Source organism: Lissotriton helveticus, chromosome 1_1 (assembly GCF_964261635.1).
Source record: "Lissotriton helveticus chromosome 1_1, aLisHel1.1, whole genome shotgun sequence".
Classification (NCBI taxonomy): domain Eukaryota; kingdom Metazoa; phylum Chordata; class Amphibia; order Caudata; family Salamandridae; genus Lissotriton; species Lissotriton helveticus.
The window spans coordinates 762,889,843-762,911,421 of record NC_136057.1 but is presented as its reverse complement, the minus strand read 5'-3'; the positions used below and the strand labels follow the sequence as shown (position 1 = coordinate 762,911,421).

The window sequence follows — 21,579 nt, the reverse complement described above, 5'->3', positions numbered from 1 at the left end:
AGAAAACAATTTCAATTAACCAAGCGAAAAGAGTCATTTGAAAACAACGTCTTGTTTTGAAAAATAAATTACTCTTGCTGGGCAGACCTCTGCTCGCCTCCTACTTGAACTTTCTTAGACTAGTAGTGTCGCCGCCTCGATGCCTGAGAGCGCGGCCACCTGCCGCACATGAACTGACTATACCAGACGACGTCCATTGAGAGTTAGTCTGCCCTGACGAGCATCCGCCTCCCCGTGGGAGGCAGTGCACCCTGAGGACCAGGCACGCGCGCTCCAGCCGCAGCCACGCGCTCTGTGTCGGCGGAGGCGCGCGCCCACATACGCGGCGCGTGCGCGGGAGCGTGCAGTGCCGGCCCCGACTCAGACAAGCCGCTGGGGCGCGCAAGGATCAGCGCACTCCCCCAAGCACCGAGACAGCAGCTGTCACCGCCGCCGAGGCCAGGCGCTTTGAGGAGAGGCGGCGGGCGAGCCCTGGGGCAAGCAGCGGGTCAGCATCCTTCCTTTCGCAGAGCGTCGAAGCAGGAGAGCGCGGAGCATCTCCAGAGCAGGGAGGCTGCCAACATCCACTCGACACAGTGAGTACAGTTCTGCCGGCGTTTCTCTGCCGGAGATGGTGCACCGGCTGCTATTGCGGTCCCCGTCTCCCTTGTGGGCATTTTCTCATCCTGAGATAGCATCCCTGAGAAAGACGCATCCTCTCTGCGGCAGCCGGGCATAGGTGTGTGAGGGGAGCGGGTAGGTGGTGCTCTCCATCCCTGGTACTGAGAGGTGGCTCCCAGCCCCTCGCCTCTTATTTATGCACCTATCCCTTATCTGCGGCGCGAGTAGCATCTTCCTGCCTTTCTATGCGCTCTCTTCCTGAGAGTAATATGGAATCTCTCGTCACCCTCGACCGTAAGTTATTGCACTTCAGCAGCACGCCTACGTTGCCGGGAGTGCCCCTGAAATGTGCTTGGGGGTATCCCCGAGTCCTGCCAGTGTTAGCATACTATTACGGGGCTGCAAGGGCGGACCTGAGTGAAATAAAACAACCGGGGCTCCCGGCGAAGCGGCGGTCAATGCAAATGCATTCACAACCCGGAGGGAGGTGATAATGACATGTATCCCTGTGCATGTGTGTAGATATGTTTCACACTTTGCACATCGATCCGACGCGCTCCAGTAATTTCCCAGCACAATAATTGATCCCAAACCTGCAGGCGCTGCTGGGCTGGAGAGCCCCTGGAGTGCCAAACCTGAATTTACAGATACTGCTGTTTGGCCACAGGCCATCGAACGGCTTTCTAACTTGATTGGACGCGGTGTAAGGTGGGGTAATCCGATAGAGTGCATATTGTGTGGTTGTACACTGGCTCTGGAAACCTGAAACCATGTGAAGGGAGGCTTATGGTGCCAGGCGAGGTGTTCGTTCTTGAGATGAAATGTGTGCGTGTGTGTTAATCCTACAGGTGAAGGAACCATTTGTTCCAATTTTCTGAGACTGTCCTAATTACTGTCTCTTTACACCTGGTCAAACACACACCTCTGTTGGAGGAAAAAACTATTATCGCTTAATAACGATTATCAACATGGAAAGAAGCGCCTGGGATCAATCCACTTTTCAGTGTGAACAATTTAATTTAGCACTCTCTGTCAAGGGGGGGTTGTACTACTAAGTATGCAGAGCAGGAATATATTGATACTTCAATATCATGGACAAAATATTGAGGCCCAAGATATCGAAAAATAAGTGTATATGGAGGAAGTAAACATTTACTATTCCTACCTCTAAATCTAAGTACTAAATCTAAGTACCATGGCAATATATATCATCAAGGTACATATGAGAGTTAGGTATAGAAATTCTGAACATACCTTTTTGATACTTTGGGCCTCAATATTTTGGTCCTCTATATTTTTCCACTTCATTAAGTGCCCACAATATTTCCTATTTGATCTTCCGGATCCACACTGTCGTCATGGACAGAAGGTTCCAGACGTGGGCTTCCCTTTTATAAATCAACACTTTCAGTTGTGTTAGTCCAATAGCATCAGCTGAAATCAACCATGAACACATAGAGCTGAAGAGTCTCTCTGCTGCAAAGTCAACATCTGGTAACCTTACAGGAATATTACATATATAACAAACATTCCAGTTATATAACCTCCTCAGTGGACTCATGTTCCATCATTGTAGGCTGCTTTAAAGTGGTTCCAGGTCGCTGCTTTCCCGCTACATTTCCGATATACCTGTGTTATGCTAGAGTTATAGTGCAAACATATGTTCCCATTGTATATGTTCTAAAACTGTTGAGAGACTCGAAAGAAATGTGTTGTAATGCTAAATGTCATGCTCCTGTTTTGACAATATTTTGTATATGGGTCGGTACCTTTGAGGTTTTTACTGTTCACTAGAGCAGCCGTGTTTGAGATCTTCATACTTTTAAACATATGCAAATATCCAGGTGAAGCACATCACTTAATTTTTTGTTTTTTTACAGAGTTTTATATAGCGCGAACTTGAGCCGAATCAGGTATCAGAGCGCTTTAGATAGCGCCAATTGATTACACGAGGACACATTCATTTTTGTTAGGCTGGGGAGATTAAGTGATTTGCCCAGAATCACAGGATGTTCAGCTGCCATTGCCGAGACTCGAACCCAGATCCCCAGATTCGAGGGTGACAGCCCTAAGCCAACTTCTCTCCCCATAGGTAAAGTGGTTGATCCTATTCTGAGACTGTCCTTTAATTTGGCCAAGTGCGGAAATAGTTTAAAAGTTGTTGATCTCATTTTACAGCTAAAACAACGAGTAAGATACAGACTTTTTCATATTCAGTCACAATGGTAGTACAGCAGCGCCCAATGCTGCTCTGTGATTTAGATTCCTGCCGGGTTCATCCTTGAGGAAATGTTTTCCCGTCCACCTGCATGAAATATGGGAGTGATCGGGAGCCCTTTCTCACTCAAAATGCAATCCTAGACCCCCTATTTGTATGTGTACATCAGTGTGCATTCTGTGTGAGGAAGTATTACACAATATTTGTGCATGACCAGAAAGAATGATGCGAGTGTTGTGTGCCAGCTTTCCTGTCTGTATGCTGACTTGTAAAAGTGCCAAGAGGCGAATTGATTTGTAATGAGAAGACATAGGCCCTGTCACTCCGATGCTCAGTAGGCGCCATTGCAGATAGGATTGCTTCAGTCACGTGGGAACTGACACAAGACGTAGTCATTCGAGTGAGACTCCAATGTCACTTCACGCCTATGAAGAAGTCTGGCACACAAGTCATTCACAAAAATGGAGACTGGTCTATTTCCAGTGCTGCATTTAAACTGTGAGCACAGATTGTAAATAAAGACTGTGTTAATGGGTATATGGTTTCTGATCATCTTGATTGAATTTACCTCAACTGATAAATGAGAATTGATACCACAAAAGTTAATAAAGCAGATGCTGGCTAGAGAAGCATCTTTGTAATACTGTGTAGTCGATTGTACCTACATATTCTATTCAAAGTTAGCTGTATTTCAAACCATACAAGTTACAGCGTGTTTTGCTTGCATTAAGGAAGTACATTTGAGGTCTGCACTGACGAAGAATGAGCTGTAAATACCTGTATATGTACGACAATGACAGTGTTCGTACCTGCAATGCCTACCAACATGGGGCGGTCATTTAGCCTTGCAGAAAACTAGTACATTTTGCTTGTATTCTTAGCACACAATATATTTTGTCCTAGGGTAGTTACAATGCACAAATAACTGCTTGGCATTCAGATTCCGTCCCCATATGATCCAGACCTTAGCTGTCAGCCTAGCTGTCTTCATTTATGCAGTCATTTCAGGATCTGCTCCACCGTAATGTGCAGACTGCACAAAGGCCAGGATGTGTCTTTTTGACAGGTCATTACCCTCCCTCCCCCACTCCCTCTCACACACACTACAGCATCCTCTGTTGCCTAGAGACCAAAAGCAACTTTCATTTGCACACTGATTAACCATGGCATTAGTCAATATCTGCTTTTGTACTGGATCACATATAGCAACACAGTGAATCCGGGGTTCATTGGTTTTATCCATATGGCCTCTTTGCTAAATGATCGTGTTAATTAGAACTGGAACGTAAGCTGTTTCTCTGTTACTCCACTGTGCTGGAATTTGCTGTGTATTTCCACTTAGAATATAGCCACCTATAGTGGTTCCAAATGTAATTGACTCTTCATTTTTTTCTAAGTGTGTGATACATTCTTCTTAACGGGTGTATTCTTTTTCTCCTTACTTTTTGATGCTAGCAGTGCATTTTGATTATATTCCTGTACCAATAGCCATATCATTCCTCTGCTATTCTTAACGATTTGGCTGATCCCATATACATAAAAATGCCAGCTTATTTCAAAACTTAAAAATCCTGAGATCCTATTGGAAAGGATTGTTTTCACTTACATTGATGCTTTCTTTGAGTCCCACAGCACTCTATATCACTCACATGCAGCCACCCATCGTGCGTGAGGAATATTGTGGTTGCCCATTTTAATGATCTGAGATGGACGATGAATGAGAGTGACTTAAAGCCCTCATCTATTTGGATGTATTGGTGACCTTTAACACTTTCGACCTTGATAATATTTCCACCCATCTCCCGAAATTTGGACTAAAAGTTAAGTCCTAAAATGGATCTTGCTCTTTATGGCATCTCTAGCCCAGGTGGTCTCCCTTAACCATTACTGTGCGAAACTATCACTTTTTAAAAACATTTTTTACAGAATTCTCTGTGAATCCAAAACGGGGAATTCCGTAAGAAATCTTGATGTGTGAATGTCTAACTATGCCAATGCCACTCACTGGGTGTTCAGACAGACCCAGAAATTGATATCTATTCTGAGAGTTACTTTGTGTCTTTCCACAATCGATAACTGACATGCTTCCAATTCTATGTAGATTAATCCACAAAAAGTGGGAATTCTGCTGGTGGTATCCCTAAGTGAAGCCAGGCCTGCAGATTGCAGCACTTCTGTACTGGGAGAGTCCACAAAATGCACAATTTGTTAAAGAACCTGCCTGTCTGTCCTTCTTTGGTGCTAAGCTCTCCAGAGGTCTTCAGGTGGCAGCCACTTCGAAGATGGTTTTTTCCAACTGCAGTCCTTGAAACAGTTTTTTCACCTTATTGTTTCCCACATGGTAGCCACAATTGCGCCGGTCCTTTTTCACTTGATATACACCAGAGTCGTTCATCCTGGTCTTCCGAAGAATCCAATATTCAGATTGCAGAATGATAGTGCAAGGGTTCTCTTGGGCTAGAGGTGATAAGGCCAGTGGAGTAACAAAACTTGAGGGGGGCCCCTGCAAAGTACATGCAGGTCCCCCCCCCCCCCCTCCCCCAAAACGATCCGGGCCCAGTTCTAAGCTCTCTGGCTAGAGGCTTGCCAGTACCGGAGGGATCCCGCACCATGGGGGCTGTGGGGACTTTTGTTACGCCTCTGGATAAGGCCTTGTCTCTCTAACACTGAGATCTCTTTCTGTGTGCTAGTGACTTTGGCCCCCTTCCTAGCCCACATGCATTCTATGTCGGAGACAATACCTTCTTATGCAAAATATACCATATTATACTTCCTCCATAACTCAAAGGTTGACAACATCATCCTTTCTTACAGTTACTGTTACAAAAACGAAACAAATAGATTATCTAACTATTCGGGTCAAAGGGCAAGACTCTGGAATATATTCTCTCTGAACCTAAGACAAATAGGATGCCACTGTCTTTTAAGACACATTTGGAAAAATGGCTTTTAGTCTTTTGTCTAAATGATAACCAATATGTAGTCTAGCTTTTCTGTATATTTACATTCATGTCTCAGTGTCAGGAGACTTAGGAGGGCTCCTGTGCTCAACAAAACAGTATAAAATAACATAGCATAAGTAGATTCTAGTAACACACCCATATGCATAAACTCTTGCGTGGGCACCAACTCCCTACCATCCAAAGAGCACTTGGAGCTGATCAACAAACCAATGTTCGCATACAGCTACAAACAATGCCACTTATTATGCCAAATAAGACAGAACTTCTCTGACCCACTTGTGACTCGGTTGCCATCTTCACTATTACACCTTATAGTGCCGTGTGGCATACATAGCTATATTTGGGCCACATATTATGGCATTCCAGTACATTCTATACCAATGAAGAAGTTAATGTCCTACTCCCACCCCAAATCCCCAAATCCTCCTCTTGGTTTTTCAGACACCAATTTAATGTATGACGCTTGATGTGCTTCATGCCTGATTTTACCATTTCCACCTTTTTCTGAATTTCAATTATTTTTATCTCTTTCCACAGTGCAAAGTCTCAGTTCATTCTGAGGTACTCTGCTGTCTAATCAGGAAGGATAGATAAATGTTTTAAGTAGCTGTGTCAACTGAGCATTGGCTTATGGTTTCCTACCACAGGTATGTTAGGATGATGACAGCTAAGCTCTCTGGTGAATAACATTTTTATCACTGGTGTACAAGGGCCTTCAGTACCATTACACTGCTCATTAGATGCCAAATGTTTGTATTTGGGTCTTGCCTCTCCAAGTGTCCAGTGGTCAAACATTCAAATCTTGCTTAGGAGTAGAGTAGATATGGAATTCACATTCAATATGACAAAAACGTATATTACTCAGTGAAGATCAATGTCCAGTCAGAACTTTATCTTAGGGGGGTACCAGAAATACAGAGCAAAATAACCCAGGAACCCCATGCCATAGAAGAATGGATACAACAATTTCAACTTCAGTATACCCTACCCTTATCCATACCCTAACATACAGATGTGCCCTTGGAAAGAAGAAGGGGCACACTAAGTTTAGCTTGTGTTCAGAAATGGGCAGTGCCTTGCATCAAAGGTAGGGTTTCTTGAGACCACATTCGATGATACCATTTGTTCTCAGTCCCATGTCTTCTCTATTAAACTACAGAGTGGGAATCCATGGCAACAGGTCACGAGGACAGTGCAGGCTCTCCAGTAGTCCTTCCGTGTCCCTTGCATATCCTTGTTTCTCACGTCATGAAGGTGATACTTGAGGTCCTCACACTTAGTCCAGAATAGCTGGACTGCAGATCTTCTTGTTTCCTGTACAGACTGTCTTTTCAAGTCATCTTTCATGCCGGTCATAAATAGCTGCAATTTAGGTCTTTGTCTCTTCGTAAGAGCTTCTCCTTTCAATACCTCATATACTCAACTTCCAATTCTGGATAAGAGCTTCAGTTGGTCTTTCTGACTCTTTGCTTACTATGAGCCTTGAGGGTAGGAACAACAACCTGCTGCCAGCTATTGTTTCAAGACAGGTGTCAGAACCCCTTTCAGAGGGCAAGTAGGGGCTACTGGGCCCACCTGTGGTGCTTGAGACTTTTACTCCCGATATCCTGGGGCCCGATCTACTATGGATTCTGAGCAACTGGCACACGTACCCCTTCTGCATTTGACTCTCAGTGATAGCCTTGGACAAGCAGTCAATGTCTTCATCTTGGGAGGAGAGGAGAGGAGCAGGGGTTGTAGATAAAGGTGAGTGAATATGATACATAACTCAAAGCGAAGTGCACACAGTACTATCAATTAATCAATTTCCAGTCAAATACTTACTCTTATAAGAAAAATAATTATTTTATTTCTAGCTCTACACATTCAAAGCAATAACCACATTTGTAAGCAACAGAACAGGTATGGGGCTCTAGCGATTGTTAGGCAAAATCTCTGTACTACCCTCTTCCTTGTAATATGGTTGGGGTCATTCCCCATTCACAAGGCCAGTATACTTCACTGCCAATCTCTTCGACAGAACCACTTGACGACCACGATTTTGGAACAGGAAGAGATTTAAGGAGTACCCTGGCTGAACTGTGCATTAATTATTGATAAAACAACAGTAAATCTTGATTACATTGCACTTTAGTTTTGGGGGTATTGTTTTAAATTTTTTAAGGGAATTGAGAAATTCTTTCTTTCTTTTAACCTAGAACTGGGAGGCTAATTGTGATGCTCTGAAAAACAAAGGTTTAGAATGCTTTGATCTAAACATTGTGTAAAATATTGCTGCGCTTGCACTTTATCGTACTTCACTGTCAATCTCTTCGGCAGAACCGCTTAACGGCCGCTATTTTGGCCGTAAAGTGAACGGTCTAGTCGTTCTCTCCCCAGAACAGGAAGGGATATAAGCACACTGTGGCACGCCAAAGGCAAGCCCATCTGCGTCCGTCAGGGTCCATGAAGCGGCCAGCCAGGCTGCCAGTTTAGAGCCAGCTACACTTAAAAAGGGAACAAGACTTATTTACTCCGGTAAGAAACTTCGTAACCTGAGGTCAACTACTTCCTATTCTAGTACCAAGCAGCAATCTCATGATGAGATGGGGTGGTGGTCTCCTTTTTGAACGTGAATCTTAAAGAGGGATGGTCAGCCACCAGTGCGCTTACATGTGGACTCATTAATGCTCGTTCACTTGTAAAGTATGCACCTGAATTGAATCTCCTGTTAGAATCCAAGGAGTGAGATATCCTTTTTATAACCAAAACTTGGATTCCTCAGGAGCCAGGGATTGATCTAGGATTCGCTTGCCTGACTGGCTATAAAACCCTGCACACCATCTAGGATTGTAAGAAAGAAAAGATCCCTTGGTGACATAAACTACAAATTGGTGTGATATTTACACCAATTTAGCCCATATATTAGAAGTGAATATTTAAAAACCAATCAGTAAATTCTATGATTCCTCTTTATTTTTTGTAAAAATTGAATATTTGCAAAAGTTAAAAACAGTACATTACAAATGCATTCAAATACATGTACATTAACAACTCATTACATTAAAAATGAACAATAAAAAACAAAATTTCTTTGCTAAAAAAGATTACTAATACATATATAATCATCAAGAAAGGAGAAAGGAGAGAACAAAAACAGACAATCCTATTTGTCATATATGTACATATCAGGAAACCCGATTATAAGAGACTAATCCAGGACACACTCTAATTTTAGTAACTATGGAAGAAGCTCTATCCCTTGATTATGTGAATCTGGGCGTCGAAGCGTTTCGATGGTTTAATTACAATTGACCATCTTTTTCAAGACAGAATAGATACGTCTCTCCTAAAACGGGCACTGGATGGTTGCCACTTCCAGCCGTTTTCTTCGTATACACAACCTGAGGGAGGACAAATGACCAGACCTGGGAGTTAGCGCTCAAAATTTTGGAGAGCATTTCAAAGGCAGACCAGGAGGTACATAGATCAACCACCCCGGGGATTGCAACTATAAGGGAGGATCTTACCTACCTTTTTATTCGAGGTAATAAGAAGGACTACATTTTTTAGAACCGCTTATCAGCAGGGTTTATAATCCGGCAGGAAGAAGGATTTTTGGAAACAGTAGCGTAAACTAAAGGAGAGTCAGGAAACAAGCAGCAAATGATTGCACTACCTTAAATGCTGCTCACCATAATTCTAGCAAGAAGGGAAGACTACTGCACAGATAACACCCGAAAACATAAGATTAAATCACAAAACAATTTTTTTTAGAAGAGACGAACATCCAGGAATAGACGGAAAAATCACAAACAGAAGATCCCACCCGGATGACCGGAAAAATAAAAAAATAAAAATATAAGCTATGAAAAGTGGAAGAAGTATAAAGCGAACATGATATAAGGATTTCTTCGGAAGTGACAACCATCCAGTGTCCGTTTTAGGAGAGACGTATCTATTCTGTCTTGAAAAAGATGGTCAATTGTAATTAAACCATCGAAACGCGTTGATGCCCAGATTCACATAATCAAGGGATAGAGCTTCTTCCATAGATACTAAAATTAGAGTGTGTCCTGGATTAGTCTCTTATAATCGGGTTCCCTGTTATGTACATATATGACAAATACGATTGTCTGTTTTTGTTCTCTCCTTTCTCCTTTCTTGATGATTATATATGTATTAGTAATCTTTTTTAGCAAAAAAATTTTGTTTTTTATTGTTCATTTTTAATGTAATGAGGTGTTAATGTACATGTATTTGAATGCATTTGTAATGTACTGTTTTTAACTTTTGCAAATATTAAATTTTTACAAAAAATTAAGAGGAATCATAGAATTTACTGATTGGTTTTTAAATATTCACTTCTAATATATGGGCTAAATTGGTGTAAATATCACACCAATTTGTAGTTTATGTCACCAAAGGATCTTTTCTTTCTTACTATTTACTAGTACGCTAATCCCCTGGGTTGAACGGGGTCTCTCTCTAATTATTACCCACCATCTAGGATTAACAAAAGAGTTGGCAGGTAGCGTTCATCTTTAGGGATAAATGGTGTGTGAAAGTCTTACAAGTAGAGATACCCCCAGGGATTGAATTGCTTGCTATTTCTTCAAAGGAAAAGGTGGGGCTGCTCTGTCAGGACTGCTCTGTTACAGACCTCCAGTATCTTTGCATACGGTGTCTCGATCTCTCTTAAACACCATCGCTAACTTGGCCATGACACATTGCAATTTGCTGGTTTTAGGCGATTTTAACATCTGGGCAGAAGATACTCCGCAGCACCATACCAATGACTTTTTGAGGTCCTCTGAAGCCTATGGCACACAGCAACAAGTGAGAGGCCCTGCACATAATATTGAACACACACTCGAGCTAAGATTTGCACCGTCCAATATAGTGATAGTAGACGATTTGTTCCCAGTGAGCTGGTCGGATAATATTCTTTTAGTTCCTTTTCAACTAATTAGACTTAACCTATCAAACACAGAGTATGTGAGAGGGAATAAAGTGCAGGGCAAATCTTGGTATAAATTTGAAAAACTGGATGGTCAGAAGTTATTTGATACCACACTCTGCCACCTTGAAACAGATACATTAGAAGCTAATTACTATCGGCTAGAGAAGTCAATTGTTGGCACTCTTGGTAAATAATCCCTTTAAAACCAATTAAAGTGAATGCCAAACCTTCAGTGCCTTGGTTTACTGATGTCGTAAAGAAGTTAAAACTAAAAGTTAGATCACAGGAATGGCATTGGCACAGATTTTATGTAGAGCAAGATAGAACACTTCTTAAAATGGTGCTTCATGATTATAAAAAAGAGATTAAAGGCGTAGGAAATCTATTTTACTAAAACTATTACCGAAGCAGCCAATAAGTCTAAAAAGGCATTTGACATAATAGGACCATGCCGCTCCAGACTGCTTAAAACTAAAGGTGGAACCCTCACACGATCTTTGTGATAGTCTTTTCTTAGTTTTCCATAATAAAATCAGTCTGATTATAGACGATATAAAAAAAAGCTGATTGGAGATGAGGGACAATACCCGAACAACAATGGGACTTGACAACTGATTTACTACTGATTCCTATTGAATGTATGATGAATGTAACTATATCACTGTATACAAACCAAGAAATGTGACTTACTTGTTTGAAATCAATAAAAAGATTTTTTTTAAAGCTGATGATCTGGAGCAAAGAGGAATCATGTGAACAGAGATCAACTCTCGAGCTGAACTCTTGGTTCAAATAGTGATATCTTTCTGTGGAAGGAGATTCCTGGGGTTTTAGAAAAGGTAAAATTGCTGGATGAGGAAGTATTTTAAAGGCTAGCTTTATCAATATCTTCTGGCTCCCCGTTGGATCCTATCCTTCCAAGAATCTGGAAAGATATAGCATTTGAACTTTTTCCAACATTTCAACAGGAATTGTACTATCCACGTGGCAGAAAGCCATGATGGCACGGTTGTTAAAGAAACCTAGGACTGCGATCAAGGCCCTCTACAACTATTGTCTAATTTCTTTGCTCCCATACCCTACTAAGATCCTTGAAAAATATGTCAATAAAATACTGGCTAGCTACTTAGAGCAAAATGAACTATTGGAGCCAGAGCAAATGGACTTTAGACCAGCCCATGGCACTGAGGAAGCCCTGGTAGTAGCTACAAACGAGCTAAGAATGACGGTTGACAGTGGTCAGGCAGCAGTCTTGGTTCTGCTGGACGTATCGGCTGCCTTTGACTCCGTCAACCATCAAATTCTACTTACCAGACTCAAGGAGATAGGGATAGGTGGTGTCCTTCTTGACTGGTTTAAATCCTACCTTACTGGCAGATTTCAGGCAATATCTCTTCCCCCATATGTGTCTGAATTTGAAACAATTCTTCCTGGTGTTCCTCAGGGGTCCACTTTGAGCCCCATTTGGCTTTACATTTATCTTCTGCCACTTCTGACAATGATCAAATCTTTTGGGGTGTCATTTGTAAACTACGCTAGTGACACCTAACTAATAGTGTTCATTGAAAACAAGGATCCAGCTCAGTTTGAAAAATGTCATTCCTGCCTGGTAGAGCCGGTCCAATGGCTCAGCACGAACAGTCTCAAATTTATTTGCAGTAAAACTGAATTTCTGTGCTGCTCCTCTGATAAAATACAGTATCCACTGCTGTGTTATTTTTGGCTGTGGCCATGGCCAAAGTACACTAGCCCAAGTTCTGCAAAATTGGTTCACAATTTTGAAGTGCTGATTGATGACAGACGCTCTATGGAGGCGCATGTCAACAGAACAGTGTCTACATGTCAGGGGCTGTTGAGGAACTTGAGGAAAATTGTCCCCTTGTTACCTCAGCCTGCCAGGAAACTGGTGGTACATGGCACAATCTTGAGCAGGTTAGACTACTGCAACCCCCTTTTGATGGGAGCACCAGACTACCTGTTCAAATGACTTCAAAGGCAACAAGTGCTTGCTGCCAAATTAGCCTTGAATAAAACCAAGTTCGACTATGTGACTGAAAACCTGAAAGAACTTCACTGGTAACCGGTTAGGCAGAGATGCATTTTTAAGACCATGTGCCTAATTCACAAAGCTCTCAATGGGCATGGACCCAAGCTTCTAGAGGAAACACTCTATTATAGACCCTCAAGATCTTTAAGCTCTTCCACTGCAAACCTGGTTTCTGTACCCAGTTTTCTAGATCTAGTCTAGTCTAGATTTGGCAGATCCTTCCAAGTCAAGGCTGTACAAACATGGAATAGACTCTCGAATTCTTTGTGAGCAAATCCAAATTTGTTGGTTTTTAGAAAAGGTCTGAAAACATTACTTTTCTCTGGATAGGTGAGATACATATCCTTTCTCTGCATTTGAGATTTTCTGTACTCTTTTAATGCTTAAAATATATATATATTATATATATATATATATATATATATATATATATATATATATATATATATATATATATATATATATATATATATATATATATATATATATATATATATATATATATATATATATATATATATATATATATATATATATATATATATATATATATATATATATATATATATATATATATACTCGCAGAATACTTTTACAATAATTCTAATGTTGGTCAGCCAAGCTACCTTCCAGATCCATTTAAGAAGTTCCGTCATCCCAAATCATGGACTCCTCAATGTGGTAGAAATCCTGTCCTTGATACATATATTTTATCCATCAACAAACACATCAAGGAATCAACACCTAAAAGGATTTTTGATAACATTTGCAAAGAAGAAAGAAAAGCTCTCCACCTCCTTCAACAGAGAATGGATGTCATTATAAAACCGGCAGACAAAGGTGGTGCAGTGGTTGCCATGAAAGTAAGTGATTATATTGAGGAAGGAATGAGACAACTAATGGATACCAACACTTACAAACCTTTAGAAATGGATCCCACTGAAGATTTGAACAAAGAAATTAAAAACATGATTATAAGGTACAGGTGCTTAAACCTCATTGATGAAACAACAGCAGATATACTTGTTCATCCCCAACCAAGACCTGGGAGATTTTATATGCTTCCCAAAATTCACAAAATGAACAATCCTGGCCGTCCCATCATCTCTGGCAATGACACCGCCACTGAGAGACTATCTTTATTTGTTGACCTGCACCTCCAGCCCATTGTACAGGAACTTCCATCATTTGTTAAAGATACCAGTCACTTCCTTCAGATTATTGAAAAATTGAACCAAACCTACACATTTGATGATGATACTCTTCTGGCTACATTTGATGTTACATCATTATACACCAATATACCACATGAGGATGGGCTTATGGCGTTATCTGAAGCTCTTAATAAAAGAACTGTGAAAAAACCATCAACAAATGTACTCACCAACTTTGCTAGAGTCATCCTTAAATCCAACAATTTTACATTCAATGGAAAACACTATCTGCAGATACAAGGTACTTCCATGGGTACTCGGATGGCTCCATCCTATGCAAATATCTTCATGGGCAAACTAGAGAACAGCATACTTGCTACTTCTAGCATCAAACCACTGGTATGGCTAAGATACATTGATGACATATTTATAATATGGAATGCAGGAAGTAGAACATTGGAACAATTTACAGCTAATATCAACAATATCCATCCTACCATCAAATTTACCAGCAGCAATACCAAACAGAAGCATCATCTCCCTTTTCTGGATGTGCTAGTCACCATTCATGAAGACAAAATTACAACTGATCTGTACCACAAGCCTACAGATGCTCATTTGTATCTAAACTGGACTTCATGTCACCCTCATCACACTAAACTGAGCATCATCTACAGCCAAGCACTCAGAATAAGACGCATCTGCAGCAATGAGGAAACCTGTAAAGACCATCTACAGGAGCTTGCTACATTATTTAGAAGGCGAGGCTATCCTCTGCATATCATACAGCAACAAATTGACAAGTCTTTGCAGTTACCCAGAGAAGCACTTATTTGGAATACCAACGCCAGAAACAAAAGTGACAGAACTCCATTTGTAGTTGACTATCATCCATCAGCTCCCAACTACAGAAATATAATGCAAAAAACATTTCCCTTACTGTCCACTTGTGAAAAATTGCAAAAGGTTTTTCCAAAACCGCCAGTCATTGCTTACCGCAGAGCTCCAAATTTACGATCTCTTATTGTTAGAGCTGAAATCAAGCAACCTGTAACAAATGCAGGGGTTCATTGCTGTGACTCTAAAAGATGCATCACGTGTGAATACCTTTTACAAACATCATCAGTTACTAGTTATGTTACCAGAAGAACCTATGCAATAAGGCAGCATCTAACATGTCGCTCAACCTGCATTATTTATGTGATTCAGTGCCAACGACAAAGCTGTGAAAAACAATATGTAGGCCAAACAGTGAATGACCTCCGCACACGATTCAGGAACCACAAATCAGCAATAATTAATAAGAAAATTGATCAGCCTGTAGCCAATCATTTTAACCTTGTGGATCATTCACTATCAGATTTGAAGATTTTCCCCGTAGAACATGTCTCAAAGGAAGAACTACTGGACTCCAGGGAAAACTTCTGGATGTATCGTTTAAAATCATTGCATCCAGATGGACTGAACATTACTGACAATACAACCTGATTAATGCATATCTCAAGAACTCTCAAGGCTGCATGGATTCCACATTCCAAATGGAATCTTCACTCATGATGCTTTTTGAAAATTCAGCTGTGTCATCTGTGCAGCCACTGAGCTTACCATCTTGAAACTACCTGAGGAAGGTGGAAGCTGAAACGTTGTAGTGGAAATATATTTTTGTTCTTTGGTGAATCTATCTGTTTGAGTCACTTCTTTCTTATATATTTTATTTCTTTGTGACTCATTGTATCCTTTGGGATCCAGATTTTTGCCCTGGCTGGCTGTTGTTTTCTTGTGATCCTTCATCTTCAAGTATACTATTTTTGGGATAACAAACCTGTATCCTCCCTGGATCCGACTCTCAAGCCAGAAGCAACCACCATGTCAAGAACAAATCTATATCCTAGATATGCGCTGTTCATCCAGGAGAAAATCAGTAAGTGCCAATTTACAATAGCACATTTACAAATCTATAAAAAACTTAACATCTATCCTATGGAGTTGGAGATTAAGTCTAAGCCACCTTTTAAACTAACTAGTTGTGAATTGTCCACTACATGGAATATTGTACTCCATAACTCATCAATGGCCCTACTATTGGTATCTATTAAAGTAACCATTCAAAAAATGCAGATGCTTAAAGCCAAGCTACAAAAAGAACTGGAACTTTTAAAGAACACAAAAAGTGACTCTGAAGTGGCACACCTACTACAGAGGATTGCAGTAGTAAAAAAGATGACTGCCAGGAATTCTATTAAAATTAAATCTGAAAAACTAAAAAGAGATATGTTAAGATTTCATATACCTCCTCTTCCAACTAACCACTTCGTAAATCATTCTGTTTTTGGAGATTTTCTTGTAAGTGTAAGCCCTGTGAATAAACAGCATAAAAAGAACAGAAGATTTATAAGACAAAAAAGACTGCAAAGCATCACCCAACTTCAACCCTTCCAGACATCTGACTCAGTTATTGACTTTACTGGAGGACTCCTATCACCAGGTGAATTGAACCTCTTGAGCAAAGGCCTCTATTTCTGTCCTGTACCGAAGGACCATAATGCAGCCAACATGATGAGAGACCTAAAAACCTTCGAGAGAAGATGCAGACTCGCAAAATACTTTTACAATAATACTAATGTTGGTCAGCCAAGCTACCTTCCAGATCCATTTAAGAAGTTCCGTCATCCCAATTCATGGACTCCTCAATGTGGTAGAAATCCTGTCCTTGATACATATATTTTATCCATCAACAAACACATCAAGGAATCAACACCTAAAAGGATTTTTGATAACATTAGCAAAGAAGAAAGAAAAGCTCTCCACCTCCTTCAACAGAGAATGGATGTCATTATAAAACCGGCAGACAAAGGTGGTGCAGTGGTTGCCATGAAAGTAAGTGATTATATTAAGGAAGGAATGAGACAACTAATGGATACCAACACTTACAAACCTTTAGAAACGGATCCCACTGAAGATTTGAACAAAGAAATTAAAAACATGATTATAAGGTACAGGTGCTTAAACCTCATTGATGAAACAACAGCAGATATACTTGTTCATCCCCAACCAAGACCTGGGAGATTTTATATGCTTCCCAAAATTCACAAAATGAACAATCCTGGCCGTCCCATCATCTCTGGCAATGACACCGCCACTGAGAGACTATCTTTATTTGTTGACCTGCACCTCCAGCCCATTGTACAGGAACTTCCATCATTTGTTAAAGATACCAGTCACTTCCTTCAGATTATTGAAAAATTAAACCAAACCTACACATTTGATGATGATACTCTTCTGGCTACATTTGATGTTACATCATTATACACCAATATACCACATGAGGATGGGCTTATGGCGTTATCTGAAGCTCTTAATAAAAGAACTGTGAAAAAACCATCAACAAATGTACTCACCAACTTTGCTAGAGTCATCCTTAAATCCAAAAATGTTACATTCAATGGAAAACACTATCTGCAGATACAAGGTACTTCCATGGGTACTCGGATGGCTCCATCCTATGCAAATATCTTCATGGGCAAACTAGAGAACAGTATACTTGCTACTTCTAGCATCAAACCACTGGTATGGCTAAGATACATTGATGACATATTTATAATATGGAATGCAGGAAGTAGAACATTGGAACAATTTACAGCTAATATCAACAATATCCATCCTACCATCAAATTTACCAGCAGCAATACCAAACAGAAGCATCATCTCCCTTTTCTAGATGTGCTAGTCACCATTTATGAAGACAAAATTATAACTGATCTGTACCACAAGCCCACAGATGCTCATTTGTATCTAAACTGGACTTCATGTCACCCTCATCACACTAAACTGAGCATCATCTACAGCCAAGCACTCAGAATAAGACGCATCTGCAGCAATGAGGAACCCTGTAAAGACCATCTACAGGAGCTTGCTACATTATTTAGAAGGCGAGGCTATCCTCTGCATATCATACAGCAACAAATTGACAAGTCTTTGCAGTTACCCAGAGAAGCACTTATTTGGAATACCAACGCCAGAAACAAAAGTGACAGAACTCCATTTATAGTTGACTATCATCCATCAGCTCCCAACTACAGAAATATAATGCAAAAAACATTTCCCTTACTGTCCACTTGTGAAAAATTGCAAAAGGTTTTTCCAAAACCGCCAGTCATTGCTTACCGCAGAGCTCCAAATTTACGATCTCTTATTGTTAGAGCTGAAATCAAGCAACCTGTAACAAATGCAGGGGTTCATTGCTGTGACTCTAAAAGATGCATCACGTGTGAATACCTTTTACAAACATCATCAGTTACTAGTTATGTTACCAGAAGAACCTATGCAATAAGGCAGCATCTAACATGTCGCTCAACATGCATTATTTATGTGATTCAGTGCCAACGACAAAGCTGTAAAAAACAATATGTAGGCCAAACAGTGAATGACCTCCGCACACGATTCAGGAACCACAAATCAGCAATAATTAATAAGAAAATTGATCAGCCTGTAGCCAATCATTTTAACCTTGTGGATCATTCACTATCAGATTTGAAGATTTTCCCCGTAGAACATGTCTCAAAGGAAGAACTACTGGACTCCAGGGAAAACTTCTGGATGTACCGTTTAAAATCATTGCATCCAGATGGACTGAACATTACTGACAATACAACCTGATTAATGCATATCTCAAGAACTCTCAAGGCTGCATGGATTCCACATTCCAAATGGAATCTTCACTCATGATGCTTTTTGAAAATTCAGCTGTGTCATCTGTGCAGCCACTGAGCTTACCATCTTGAAACTACCTGAGGAAGGCGGAAGTTGAAACGTTGTAGTGGAAATATATTTTTGTTCTTTGGTGAATCTATCTGTTTGAGTCACTTCTTTCTTATATATATATATATATATATATATATATATATGTTTAGCAAGCGTCCCAAGATGAGAGGAGCGGCAACAAGCTGGTGCTGGCGGCGAGGTTCAGGACACCCTCGCAAATTTGTGAATGAAGCAAGGTTCTCTTCAACAGAAGACGCCGCACACCACCTCAGATATCAGATTTGATTGTTTATTTCATGTAGGTTCCCCACCTACGCGTTTCAGACAGATACACTGTCCTTGATCACGGTACCGTGATCAAGGACAGTGTATCTGTCTGAAACGCGTAGGTGGGGAACCTACATGAAATAAACAATCAAATCTGATATCTGAGGTGGTGTGCGGCGTCTTCTGTTGAAGAGAACCTTGCTTCATTCATATATATATATATATATATATATATATATATATATATATATATATATATATATATATATATATATATATATATATATATATATATATATATATATATATATATATATAGTAGCATTCAGAGGTGCAGAGGTGCAGCAGGTGCCCTCTCCACGGGCGCTCACAAATCCTGTCTCAAGAGGTCAGGCTGCTCTCAGTACACATGGCAGCACCCAGCAGGCACAGGCTCACTCCCTCGAGCGGTGCTGGCAGCATTTTCCAGCTAACAGAGATGCTCTGAATCCACAAAGACTAGGTAACTGACACTTCCGCACATGGGGGGGGGGGGGGTTGAACCTCCACCTCCTGACCAAAGAACAGCGAGGGGGCAGTGTGTCCTGTGGTGTCCTTCATGGTCCTCGGGGAAATAAGTCAGGAACAGGTCTTGGTGTGCGTGCTCGACCCTCTCTTAACACCCACAATCTTCTTTCCGGGCATCGACCTGAAATTCTGACAATGTTATTACTGGCAGGCCCTTCTGGCATACCGGGTTGCTGCTGTACTTACCCGCCTAGGCGCAGACTCCTCAGGTGTGAACGCCACATCACCGCAGTTCCTTGTGGCATACGGGTTCATCGACTACGGAAACAAGTGTCAAAGGTCTGGCAACAGTTTAATGAAGGCCCCCTCAAGAATTCAGGGTCACTGCAATGAGCCGTTGCAGGCCTAGCACTTCCTGAGCTGTGCTCACCATGGCTCAGGCTGCCTTCCCCTGACAAATTGGGGTTGCCAGATCGCTCCTGTAAATGAACATCGACCCGATCAGTGCCCAGACGTTTCCTCACACCTCGCTCAGGGAGTCCTCTCTGTAGCGCTCCCCACTGGACCTCGCGCCCTCCACGGATTCCCACTTCCTCATAGGGCACACTGATCTTGGCAAACAGACAGGCGTTGGCGCATTAGGCTCCAGTACAGGTGATCTTGGTTTCTTTGGGTGACGTCCCCTCACCGAGCAGGGAGGCCAGCATACCTTTGCCCCAATCCTGATCAGGCAGAAGTCTTGTAGAGCTTCATCTTCTCACACAGCCTGTCTGGCTCTTTGGCAGATGACAAATCCTGGGGTTCTCAACCTCCCCTTCTTATACTCCATTTCTACACACCAAATGTAATTTGGGGTATGAGACTTTGACGTTTTAGGTTGGGGTCTGTTTCATTTGAATTGTACACTTTTCTGTCTCTTCTTTCCTCTTGAAAGGCTGCCTATCACAGCAGGAAAGACTTCGAAGATGATTGTCCCAAAACACAGACCATGGGAGTGACTAGAGTTCACACCTGAATGTCAACGATAGTGAAATGTGCAACAAAAGGTTAATCTAGGACTCCCAGACCGACTATTTTGATTCCCTTATCAGCCCCACCTCCATCCTGAGGTGTGTCCAGTCCCCTTCCTTGTGATCTATCATTGAATCAAAGAGCATCCTTTTAAAGTGTAAAGGGAGAATCTATCTCTCCGTTCTCCTGTGTCCCACCCAGCTCACAGGAATGCATCAATACACAAGTCTGTTAGGGGGCATACTCTACTCCTCATGTCTTCACCAGGCAGGTCTGAGCTTCCCAAAATGGAACCCAGGGTCCTCCATATATTGTACTATTGCAGACATGCTTAAACACAGTGACCTACACAGCACATGTACTGTCCAGTACTGTCACCTCCATGAATGGTGCCACCCCAAGTGCACATATATCCAGCACATACAATAAATGTGTGCACACTGCAAAGTACTGTATCCTTTCTGTATTGTGCCATGGTGTGCTATTTGCAAATGCACACACGGCCAACACACACACTCACTATGTGTGCAGTGCATAACAGTTCACCCTTCATGTATTGTAATTCTCTCAAGCATGCATACACCTAGCACATGCTTGGATTGCACACACACTGCACGGCACTATATCACTTATGTAATGTGTTCCTTGCAGGCATACATACACTGAGTACATGCACTATCCATTCATGTACTGCACAATACTGCTCTACCTCTGTACTGTGCCTTTCCAGGCACACACACATCCAGCGCAGAGTAAAAACTTCTGCGCTACAAAGCACTCTATATCTACCTCATGTAGACATGGGGCGAGTTAAGCACACATAGGCTGAACTTTAAGAAGGTAAGTGAGCCTGTAGGCCTGTCTCCAGTGACACATGGTATAAAGGTCCTGTTCACATCTACTGATAACTACACTGTATGCTGCCACCACTGCCCTTGTGCTGCTTAGCTGTTGGTGAAGGCAATAACCTTTTACCGCTATGAGGGTAGCACTTTGGGTGCTCCTTCTGGTTCAACAAGTTTGCAATCTCTGAGACAGGCCTATCTCATGGCGTACGCCTTTGATCCGTGTTTACCTGTGAAAAAAGAATTAGCATTAAGGATCCAGAC

General features: G+C 41.4%; 1 long non-coding RNA gene across 1 annotated transcript in view; it reads left to right on the top strand.

Annotated features, from left to right (window-relative positions):
* Nucleotides 1-360: 360 nt before the first annotated feature.
* Nucleotides 361-21,579, top strand: part of LOC144770771 (uncharacterized) — a 566,340-nt gene continuing 545,121 nt past the window's right edge. Inside the window, exon 1 of the long non-coding RNA XR_013599012.1 lies at nucleotides 361-575. This is a non-coding gene — a long non-coding RNA (uncharacterized LOC144770771). The remainder of the gene's footprint in view (nucleotides 576-21,579) is intronic.